Below are 11553 nucleotides of genomic sequence, written 5' to 3'. Positions count from 1 at the left end.
TCATGGAGGGATAGAGAGATAGGGCAAGCTTCTCAAGATCAACAATGGAGGAGAGAGAGAGAGTGGAAGAAGCACCAGCCTTATACCCCCAAGAAAATCGAGCCGTTGCAGGATATTTGGGGGCGGATAATCCGGCCTAAGTGAGGGGCGGATAATCCGCCCCCCCCCCTGGAAAATCCGGGTCCTGGAAAAATCTGGGCAAATGTCCGGCCCTTGATCCAGGGGATTACTGAGCCGCACATTGAAAAGTCTTAGCCGATTTTCAGGGGAAGGATATTTTGCAAATATCCGGCCTGGATTATCTGGCCTAGCAAACTTGTAAAATCAATATCTGAAGTTTGGTAGCTCCGAATAGAGTGAAACCAATTTTGTAGGAAAGAGGACGACAAGAGCTTACCCAACAAAAAGTTAAAATATGGAAACCAGTGGTGGTGATTTTCTATTATTTTTAGAGGTGCAACACCTCAACAAGAGAAACCGAGAAAATCACCAAACTCGAAAACGCAACAAGTGATCTATGCGAAATCCGTTTTCGATGAACTAGAGCTTGTCATGAGAGTAAGCACAAGCTCTAAAACATCACATGGATAAAATCCAAATAACAACCAAGAAAGATGATGCAAGGATGCAAAGGTTTGAGCTTTCCGAAGGATACGATCGAGTTACTCACTCGAGAGCCCTCTTGATAGTATGGCAACTAAACTATAAACCGGTCTCCAACTACACCATGAGACCGATGAGAAAGAAACCCTATAAAGAGCAAACCTTAACCTTGCGCATTCCACTTGAGTTTGATGATGACGGTCTTGACCGCAGCAAGATGGAATGCCTTTCTTGATTGTGCTTGCTTGAAGAAGTCATGCAAAATGCTCCCCATACTCCACTATGGGAGAGCTTCTTCGTCGGCGCATCTTCACATATCCATGATCACCATATGGATGGCAAGCTTCAAGCATATGACCTCTTCGAGTTGGCTCATCTTGAACTTGCACTTCATTTCTTCATTCTTCATCATGTTGATGTCTTGAAGTAACTTGAGGGCTCACTTCATCTTCATCTTCTAGACATACTTGACACTTGATATCCTTCATCAATTGCTTCTTATTGCAACCTTGAAGCCAACATATGGTTCAAGCATTGCCTATGGACAACTCCTACAAATATAACTCAATTCAAACATTAGTCCATAGGGATTGTCATTAATTACCAAAACCACACATGGGGGCTCCATGCACTTTCACACGGAAACCGATCTATCTCAAGATAGCGACTCAGAAAGCTTCATCAACTTTGACTTCACCAATACAACAAACTCTGCTACCAGCAGGGAGGTCTTCGCCGATCTATACGACGGTGTCACCTATCCTGAGTTCGATGAAAACACAAATACAACATACCATCAGATTTGTGTAATCACGGGATCAGGCCGTGAAGCTGACGAAGAATCCGAGGCTTTCGGCGATCTAGGAAACCCCTATGTCGACCCCGCAGATCTCACAAGAGGAACATGAAATAAGTATGTGGGAGCTGAACCAAGAGAAAAGGTGCAGCTACCGCAAGATGCGTGGAACAAAGCGACAAGAGCCATAAACGGCACAGAGTCGTTGACTACACAAGCCTCAGCAGCAGCACTACAAGCATATTAGTATAAAATCAGTCATTCAAGGTGCGAGTTAGAAAAGTTACAACAGAAACTTGACGAAAGAAGAGCTGCAGCAGACGCTTCTAGTGAGTGGAGAGCTAACTTGAGTCGGCACTCGAGAAATTCAACACATAACCATAGAGATAGCCGCGTAAGAGCAAGGTCTCGGATGGCAAGCATACGTGAAGCTGAGCGAGAAAACCTGGTTCAAAATCTCGACATGTCCATCATGTCGATAGATACGCGAGGGCATATCATACCGAAAACACTAGAGGCAGGATACATGGCAACACACGCACATTTCATGGAAACTAGACCACCTCAAGGCGATCCTCGAGCATCGTTGTATCAAATGGCCATGGCAGGAATCGGCGTCATGGGTGCAACAATAGCGGGAAGAGAGATAGTACAGCAACCCACAAATTATCCACACCGGAATAGTCCAAGACAAAATAGTCCCTGGCATACAGTGGTGGAAACTCGAGATATCCCAAGAGAAGGTGACGCGAGAAACACCACAACTCAGGCTCGAGTCGATAGAGCACGAGAGGAAAGAGGTCGGGAGAATAGAACCCGAGAAAATCGTCAAACAACAGAGGATAGTGAGGAAGATTTGTGTGGACTACCTTGCTTTCCTCGAAGGGTTCGCAAGACTCGAGTACCCAACAACTTTAAGTTGTCCGACAACTATAAAAAGTTCGATGAGCTGCATGACTAGAGAATTGGTTGGTCGATTATCTAGAAACAGTGAAACTGATGGGTGGCGCAAGAGCAACAACTATGCAAAGCATCCAAGTTCACCTTAGTGGAGCCGCAAGATCTTGGATGAGAAAATTTCCTGAAGGATCCATATATAGCTGGGAAAACTTCGATAACTTGTTTGTGCAGGCCACCTGCAAGAAACCAGCATTAATAGAGCAGTTAAGGACATGCACGTAGAAATCAGGCGAATCGATGAGGGCATACATCCAGCGGTAGAGTCTCATCAAAAATTTGTATGAGCACGCACTACAAGAAAAGTTGCCATGGCCGACAAAGTTGAAGTCGCGCCGTGGTTGCTGCTGCACCATGGCCGACGATTTTTGGTCTCTCTGTGGTGCATGCCAAAACTTTTTTTTCTCGTTTTTGAGGCCACCTAGCCCGACGAAAACGTCCAAAACGTCTCCTATGGTGGCCCGGGATGTGGTGCATCGCGAATTCTTGGGTTCGCTGATACGTCTCTGACGTATCGATAATTTCTTATGTTCCATGCCACATTATTGATGATATCTACATGTTTTATGCATACTTTATGTCATATTTATGCATTTTCTGGAACTAACCTATTAACGAGATGCCGAAGAGCCAGTTGCTGTTTTCTGCTGTTTTTGGTTTCAGAAATCCTAGTAAGGAAATATTCTCGTAATTGGACGAAATCAACGCCTAGGGCCCTATTTTCACACGAAGCTTCCAGAAGACCGGAGAGCTAACGAAGTGGGGCCACGAGGTGGCGACACAATAGGGCGGCGCGGCCCAAGCCCTGGCCGCGCCGACCTACTGTGTGGGCCCCTCGTGACGCCCCTTGACCTGCCCTTCCGCCTACAAATAGCCTTCATCGCGAAACCGCCAGTACCGAGAGCCACGATACGGAAAAGCTTCCAGAGACGCCGCCGCCGCCAATCCCATCTCGGGGGATTCAGGAGATCGCCTCCGGCACCCTGCCGGAGAGGGGATTCATCTCCCGGAGGACTCTACGCCGCCATGGTCGCCTCCGGAGTGATGAGTGAGTAGTCTACCCCTGGACTATGGGTCCATAGCAGTAGCTAGATGGTTGTCTTCTCCTCATTATGCTTCATTGTCGGGTCTTGTGAGCTGCCGAACATGATCAAGATCATCTATCTGTAATGCTATATGTTGTGTTTGTTGGGATCCGATGAATAGAGAATACTATGTTATGTTGATTATCAATTTATATCTATGTGTTGTTTATGATCTTGCATGCTCTCCATTATTAGTAGAGGCTCTGGCCAAGGTTTTGCTAGTAACTTCAAGAGGGAGTATTTATGCTCGATAGTGGGTTCATGTCTCCGTGAATCTGGGGGAGTGAGAGAAATCTCTAAGGTTATGGATGTGCTGTTGCCACTAGGGATAAAACATTGATGCTATGTCCGAGGATGTAGTTATTGATTACATTACGCACCATACTTAATGCAATTGTCTGTTGTTTTCAACTTAATACTGGAAGGGGTTCGGATGATAACCTGAAGGTGGACTTTTTAGGCATAGATGCATGCTGGATAGCGGTCTATGTACTTTGTCGTAATGCCCAATAAAATCTCACAATACTCATCATATCATGTATGTGCATGGTCATGCCCTCTCTATTTGTCAATTGCCCAACTGTAATTTGTTCACCCAACATGCTATTTATCTTATGGGAGAGACACCACTAGTGAACTGTGGACCCCGGTCCATTCTTTACATCTGAAATACAATCTACTGCAATTGCTCTACTGTTCTCTGCAAACAATCATCATCCATACTATACATCTAATCCTTTGTTACAGCAAGCCGGTGAGATTGACAACCTCACTGTTTCATTGGGGCAAAGTACTTTGGTTGTGTTGTGCAGGTTCCACATTGGCGCCGGAATCCCTGGTGTTGCGCCGCACTACATCTCGCCGCCATCAACCTTCAACGTGCTTCTTGGCTCCTACTGGTTCGATAAACCTTGGTTTCTTACTGAGGGAAAACTTGCCGCTGTACGCATCACACCTTCCTCTTGGGGTTCCCAACGGACGCGTGCTGTACGCGTATCAAGCTCTTTTTCTGGCGCCGTTGCCGGGGAGATCAAGACACGCTGCAAGGGGAGTCTCCACATCGCAATCTCTTTACTTTGTTTTTGTCTTGCTTTATTTTATTTACTACTTTGTTTGCTGCACTAAATCAAAACACAAAAAAATTAGTTGCTAGTTTTATTTTATTTACTGTCTTGTTTGCACTCTATATTAAAAACACAAAAAAAATTAGTTACTTGTTTTACTTTACTTAATATCATGCATGTTTTTATTTCACTAGTTAAGCATAATGGAAAACAACAAAAATATGAGAGATCTTTATGAACTTTATCTTGAATTAGGACATGATGTGTTTGAAGAGAGAATTAAAAAACCCATGGAACTTTATATGCATGCTAATGGGAATGTTATTACTATGAATGCTTTGAACACCATTGTTGCTAATGCTATGGAAAATTCTAAGCTTGGGGAAGCTGGCTTTGATGAGCATGATCTTTTTAGTCCCCCAAGCATTGAGGAGAAAATTTTCTTTTATGATTACAATATGCCTCCTATATATGATGATAGCCACTTTGTTGAATTTGCTCCCACTACAACTAATAAAATTGATTATGCTTATGTGGAGAGTAATAATTTTATGCATGAGACTCATGATAAGAATGCTTTATGTGATAATTATATTATTGAGTTTGCTCATTATACTATTGAAAGTTATTATGAGAGAGGGAAACATGGTTATATGCATCTTAATAATATTGAGTTTCCCCTCTTTATGTTGAGAATCTTGAAGTTACACTTGTTTTCTCTTCCTATGCTTTTCACTTTGTTCTTCATTGACTTGTTTACTTACAAGATTCCTTTTTATAGGAAGTGGGTTAGACTTAAATTTGTTTTGAATTTGCCTCTTGATGCTCTCTTTTGCTTCAAATACTATTTCTTATGAGTGCATCATTAAAACTGCTGAGCCCATCTTAATGGCTATAAAGAAAGAACTTCTTGGGAGATAACCCATGTGTTTATTTTACTACAGTACCTTTATTTTATATTTGAGTCTTGGAAGTTGTTTACTACTGTAGCAACCTCTCCTTATCTTAGGTTTGTGCATTGTTGTGCCAAGTAAAGTCGTTGATAGTAAGGTTCATACTAGATTTGGATTACTGCACAGAAACAGATTTCTTTGCTGTCACGAATCTGAGTCGAATTCTCTGTAGGTAACTCAGAAAATTATGCCAATTTACGTGAGTGATCCTCAGATATGTACACAACTTTCATTCAATTTGAGCATTTTCATTTGAGCAAGTCTGGTGCCTCAATAAAATTCGTCTTTACGAACTGTTCTGTTTTGACAGATTCTGCTTTTTATTTCGCATTGCCTGTTTTGCTATGCTTGATGGATTTTTCGATTCCATTAACTTTCAGTAGCTTTGTGCAATGTCCAGAAGTGTTAAGAATGATTATGTCACCTCTGAACATGTATATTTTGATTGTGCACTAACTCTCTAATGAGTTGTTTTGAGTTTGGTGTGGAGGAAGTTTTCAAGGATCAAGAGAGGGAGATGATACAACATGATCAAGGAGAGTGAAAGCTCTAAGCTTGGGGATGCCCCGGTGGTTCACCCCTGCATATATCAAGAAGACTCAAGCGTCTAAGCTTGGGGATGCCCAAGGCATCCCCTTCTTCATCGACAACATTATCAGGTTCCTCTAGTGAAACTATATTTTTATTCCATCACATCTTATGTGCTTTGCTTGGAGCGTCGGTTTGTTTTTGTTTTTGTTTTTGTTTGAATAAAATGGATCCTAGCATTCTTTGTGTGGGAGAGAGACACGCTCCGCTGTTGCATATGGACAAATATGTCCTTAGGCTTTACTCATAATATTCATGGCGAAGTTTCTTCTTCGTTAAATTGTTATATGGTTGGAATTGGAAAATGATACATGTAGTAATTGGTATAATGTCTTGGATAATGTGATACTTGGCAATTGTTGTGCTCATGTTTAAGCTCTTGCATCATATACTTTGCACCTATTAATGAAGAAATACATAGAGCATGCTAAAATTTGGTTTGCATATTTGGTCTCTCTAAAGTCTAGATAATTTTTAGTATTGAATTTGAACAACAAGGAAGACGGTGTAGAGTCTTATAATGTTTACAATATGTCTTTTATGTGAGTTTTGCTGCACCGCTTCATCCTTGTGTTTGTTTCAAATAGCCTTGCTAGCCTAAACTTTGTATCGAGAGGGAATACTTCTCATGCATCCAAAATCCTTGAGCCAACCACTATGCCATTTGTGTCCACCATACCTACCTACTACATGGTATTTCTCCGCCATTCCAAAGTAAATTGCTTGAGTGCTACCTTTAAATTTCTATCCTCTACCTTTGCAATATATAGCTCATGGGACAAATAGCCTAAAAACTATTGTGGTATTGAATATGTACTTATGCACTTTATCTCTTATTAAGTTGCTTGTTGTGCGATAACCATGTTTCTGGGGACGCCATCAACTACTCTTTGTTGAATATCATGTGAGTTGCTATGCATGTCCGTCTTGTCTGAAGTAAGGGCGATTTACCACTCATTTAATGGTTAGAGCATGCATATTGTTAGAGAAGAACATTGGGCCGCTAACTAAAGCCATGAATCATGGTGGAAGTTTCAGTTTTGGACATATATCCTCAATCTCATATGAGAAAATTAATTGTTGCTACATGCTTATGCATTAAAGAGGAGTCCATTATCTGTTGTCTATGTTGTCCCGGTATGGATGTCTAAGTTGAGAATAATCAATAGCGAGAAATCCAATGCGAGCTTTCTCCTTAGACCTTTGTACAGGCGGCATAGAGGTACCCCTTTGTGACACTTGGTTGAAACATGTGCATTGCGATAATCCCGGTAATCCAAGCTAATTAGGACAAGGTGCGGGCACTATTAGTATACTATGCATGAGGCTTGCAACTTGTAAGATATAATTTACATAACACATATGCTTTATTACTACCGTTGACAAAATTGTTTCTTGTTTTCAAAACCAAAGCTCTAGCACAAATATAGCAATCAATGCTTCCCTCTGTGAAGGGCATTTCTTTTAATTTTATTGTTGAGTCAGTTCACCTATCTCTCTCCATCTCAAGAAGCAAACACTTGTGTGAACTGTGCATTGATTCCTACATACTTGCATATTGCACTTGTTATATTACTTTCCATTGACAATTATCCATGAGATATACATGTTATAAGTTGAAAGCAACCGCTGAAACTTAATCTTCATTTGTGTTGCTTCAATGCCTTTACTTTGAATTATTGCTTTATGAGTTAACTCTTATGCAAGACTTATTGATGCTTGTCTTGAAGTACTATTCATGAAAAGTCTTTGCTATATGATTCAGTTGTTTACTCATGTCATTTACATTGTTTGGATCGCTGCATTCATTACATATGCTTACAATAGTATGATCAAGGTTATGATGGCATGTCACTCCAGAAATTATCTTTGTTATCGTTTACCTGCTCGGGACGAGCAGAAACTAAGCTTGGGGATGCTGATACGTCTCCGACGTATTGATAATTTCTTATGGTCCATGCCACATTATTGATGATATCTACATGTTTTATGCATACTTTATGTCATATTTATGCATTTTCTGGAACTAACCTATTAACGAGATGCCGAAGAGCCGATTCTTTGTTTCTGCTGTTTTTGGTTTCAGAAATCCTAGTAAGGAAATATTCTCGGAAACGGACGAAATCAACGCCCAGGGGCCTATTTTCACACGAAGCTTCCAGAAGACCGGAGAGCTAACGAAGTGGGGCCACGAGGTGGCGACACAATAGGGCGGCGCGGCCCAAGCCCTGGCCGCGCCGACCTACTGTGTGGGCCCCTCGTGACGCCCATTGACCTGCCCTTCCACCTACAAATAGCCTTCGTCGCGAAACCCCCAGTACCGAGAGCCACGATACGGAAAAGCTTCCAGAGACGCCGCCGCCGCCAATCCCATCTCGGGGGATTCAGGAGATCGCCTCCGGCACCCTGCCGGAGAGGGGATTCATCTCCCGGAGGACTCTACGCCGCCATGGTCGCCTCCGGAGTGATGAGTGAGTAGTCTACCCCTGGACTATGGGTCCATAGCAGTAGCTAGATGGTTGTCTTCTCCTCATTATGCTTCATTGTCGGGTCTTGTGAGCTGCCGAACATGATCAAGATCATCTATCTGTAATGCTATATGTTGTGTTTGTTGGGATCCGATGAATAGAGAATACTATGTTATGTTGATTATCAATTTATATCATGTGTTGTTTATGATCTTGCATGCTCTCCGTTATTAGTAGAGGCTCTGGCCAAGTTTTTGCTAGTAACTTCAAGAGGGAGTATTTATGCTCGATAGTGGGTTCATGTCTCCGTGAATCTGGGGGAGTGAGAGAAACCTCTAAGGTTATGGATGTGCTGTTGCCACTAGGGATAAAACATTGATGCTATGTCTGAGGATGTAGTTATTGATTACATTACGCACCATACTTAATGCAATTGTCTGTTGTTTTCAACTTAATACTGGAAGGGGTTCGGATGATAACCTGAAGGTGGACTTTTTAGACATAGATGCATGCTGGATAGCGGTCTATGTACTTTGTCGTAATGCCCAATTAAATCTCACAATACTCATCATATCATGTATGTGCATGGTCATGCCCTCTCTATTTGTCAATTGCCCAACTGTAATTTGTTCACCCAACATGCTATTTATCTTATGGGAGAGACACCACTAGTGAACTGTGGACCCCGGTCCATTCTTTACATCTGAAATACAATCTACTGCAATTGTTCTACTGTTCTCTACAAACAATCATCATCCACACTATACATCTAATCCTTTGTTACAGCAAGCCGGTGAGATTGACAACCTCACTGTTTCATTGGGGCAAAGTACTTTGGTTGTGTTGTGCAGGTTCCACGTTGGCGCCGGAATCCCTGGTGTTGCGCCGCCCTACATCTCGCCGCCATCAACCTTCAACGTGCTTCTTGGCTCCTACTAGTTCGATAAACCTTGGTTTCTTACTGAGGGAAAACTTGCCGCTGTACGCATCACACCTTCCTCTTGGGGTTCCCAACGGACGCGTGCTGTACACGTATCATTCGCCGGCCAAGTCAACGCAAATCCGCACCGCCCATGGATGTAGGGCCCAGATGGTAGCCTCTCTAGCATTGTTTTTTTTCTCGATCGCGCCATCTCGTTCAACGCTCTTCGATCGAGCCGTTTACGATGCAGGATCATGGGTCCCGCATGTCATCCTGTATGAACGAAAATTCTTTATTTTCTTGGATATTTTGACCCCTGATTTCTGCCTACTTCCTTTTTCTTTTGATCCCGTGCCGCCTTGGAAACGTTGAGACCGCTGCTGCTAAATGGGACCCGCATGTCATCCTCTATGTGCAATCAACTTTTTTTCTTGGAGTTTTTTGGCACCTCATATTTGGTCACTTGCCCTTTTCTTTCGGTCCCATGCCGCCTCTCAAACGGTGATACCGCTGCTGCTAAATGGAACCCGCATGTCCTCCTCTATGTACTATAAAACTTTCTTTTCTTGGATTTTTTTTGTCACCTGATATTTGGTCACTTGCCTTTTTCTTTCGATCTCGTGCCGCCTCTCAAACGGTGATACCGCTACTGCTAAATGGGGCCCGCATGTCATCCTCTATGTACCATAAAACTTTCTTTTCTTGGATTTTTTTGGCACCTGATATTTGGTCACTTGCCTTTTTCTTTCGATCCCGTGCCGCCTCTCAAACGGTGATACCGCTGTTGCTAAATGGGACCCACATATCATCCTCTATGTACTATAAAACTTTCTTTTCTTGGATTCTTTTTGGCACCTGATATTTGGACTTGCCTTTTTCTTTCGATCCCGTGCCGCCTCTCAGACGGTGATACCGCTGCTGCTAAATGGGACCCGCATGTCATCCTCTATGTACTATAAAACTTTCTTTTCTTGGATTCTTTTTGGCACCTGATATTTGGTCACTTGCCTTTTTTCTTTCGATCCCGTGCCGCCTCACAAACGGTGATACCGCTGCTGCTAAATGGGACCCGCATGTCATCCTCTATGTACAATCAAGTTTATTTTCTTGAATTATTTTTGGCTCCTGATATTTGGTCACTTGCTTTTTTCTTTCGATCTCATGACACGTTTGAAACGTTGAGGAACCTGCTAGCTCATGGGACCCGCATGTCATCCTCTATGTGCTATAAAAGTTTATTTTCTTGGATTTTTTTTCACCCTCTGATTTTTGGCAATTTCTTTTTTTCTTTTGATCCCCTGCCGCCTTGGAAACGTTGAGTAAGCTGCTGACTCATGGGACCCGCATGTCATCCTCTATGTACAATCAACTTTCTTTTTCTTTTGATCTCAATCCGCATTTGAAACGTTGAGACCGCTGCTGCTAAATGGGACCTGCATGTCATCCTCTATGTACAATAAAATTTCTTTTCTTGGATTATCTTTGGCTCCTGATATTTTGTCACTTGCCTTTTTCTTTCGATCTTATGCCGCCTTTGAAACGTTGAGTAAGCTGCTGGCTCATGGGTCCCGCATGTCATCCTCTACGAACAATAAAAGTTTCCTTTCATGGAGTTATTTTTACCCCTAATTTCTGGCTATTTGCCTTTTTCTTTTGATCTCCTGCCCCCTTTGAAACGATGAGGACGCTGTTGGCAGGTCGGTCCCACATGTCATCCTCTATGAACAATAAAAGTTTCCTTTGATGGATTTATTTTGAACCCCTAATTAATTTCTGGATATTTCTTTTTTTCTTTTGATCCCCTGCTGATACGTCTCAAACGTATCTATAATTTCTTATGTTCCATGCTAGTTTTATGACAATACTCACATGTTTTATATACACTTTATATCATTTATATGCATTTTCCGGCACTAACCTATTAACAAGATGCCGAAGCGCCAGTTCCTGTTTTCTGCTGTTTTTGGTTTCAGAAATCCTACACAGGAAATATTCTCGGAATTGGACGAAACAAAAGCCCAGGGTCTTATTTTCCACGGAGCTTTCCAGAAGACCGAAGGAGATACGAAGTGGGGCCACGAGGTGGCGACACCACCTGGCGGCGCGGCCAAGGAGGG

This window comes from Lolium perenne, chromosome 1 (assembly GCF_019359855.2).
Source record: "Lolium perenne isolate Kyuss_39 chromosome 1, Kyuss_2.0, whole genome shotgun sequence".
NCBI lineage: Eukaryota > Viridiplantae > Streptophyta > Magnoliopsida > Poales > Poaceae > Lolium > Lolium perenne.
The sequence above is the reverse complement of the archived record's forward strand: the minus strand, read 5'-3'. Positions refer to the sequence as shown.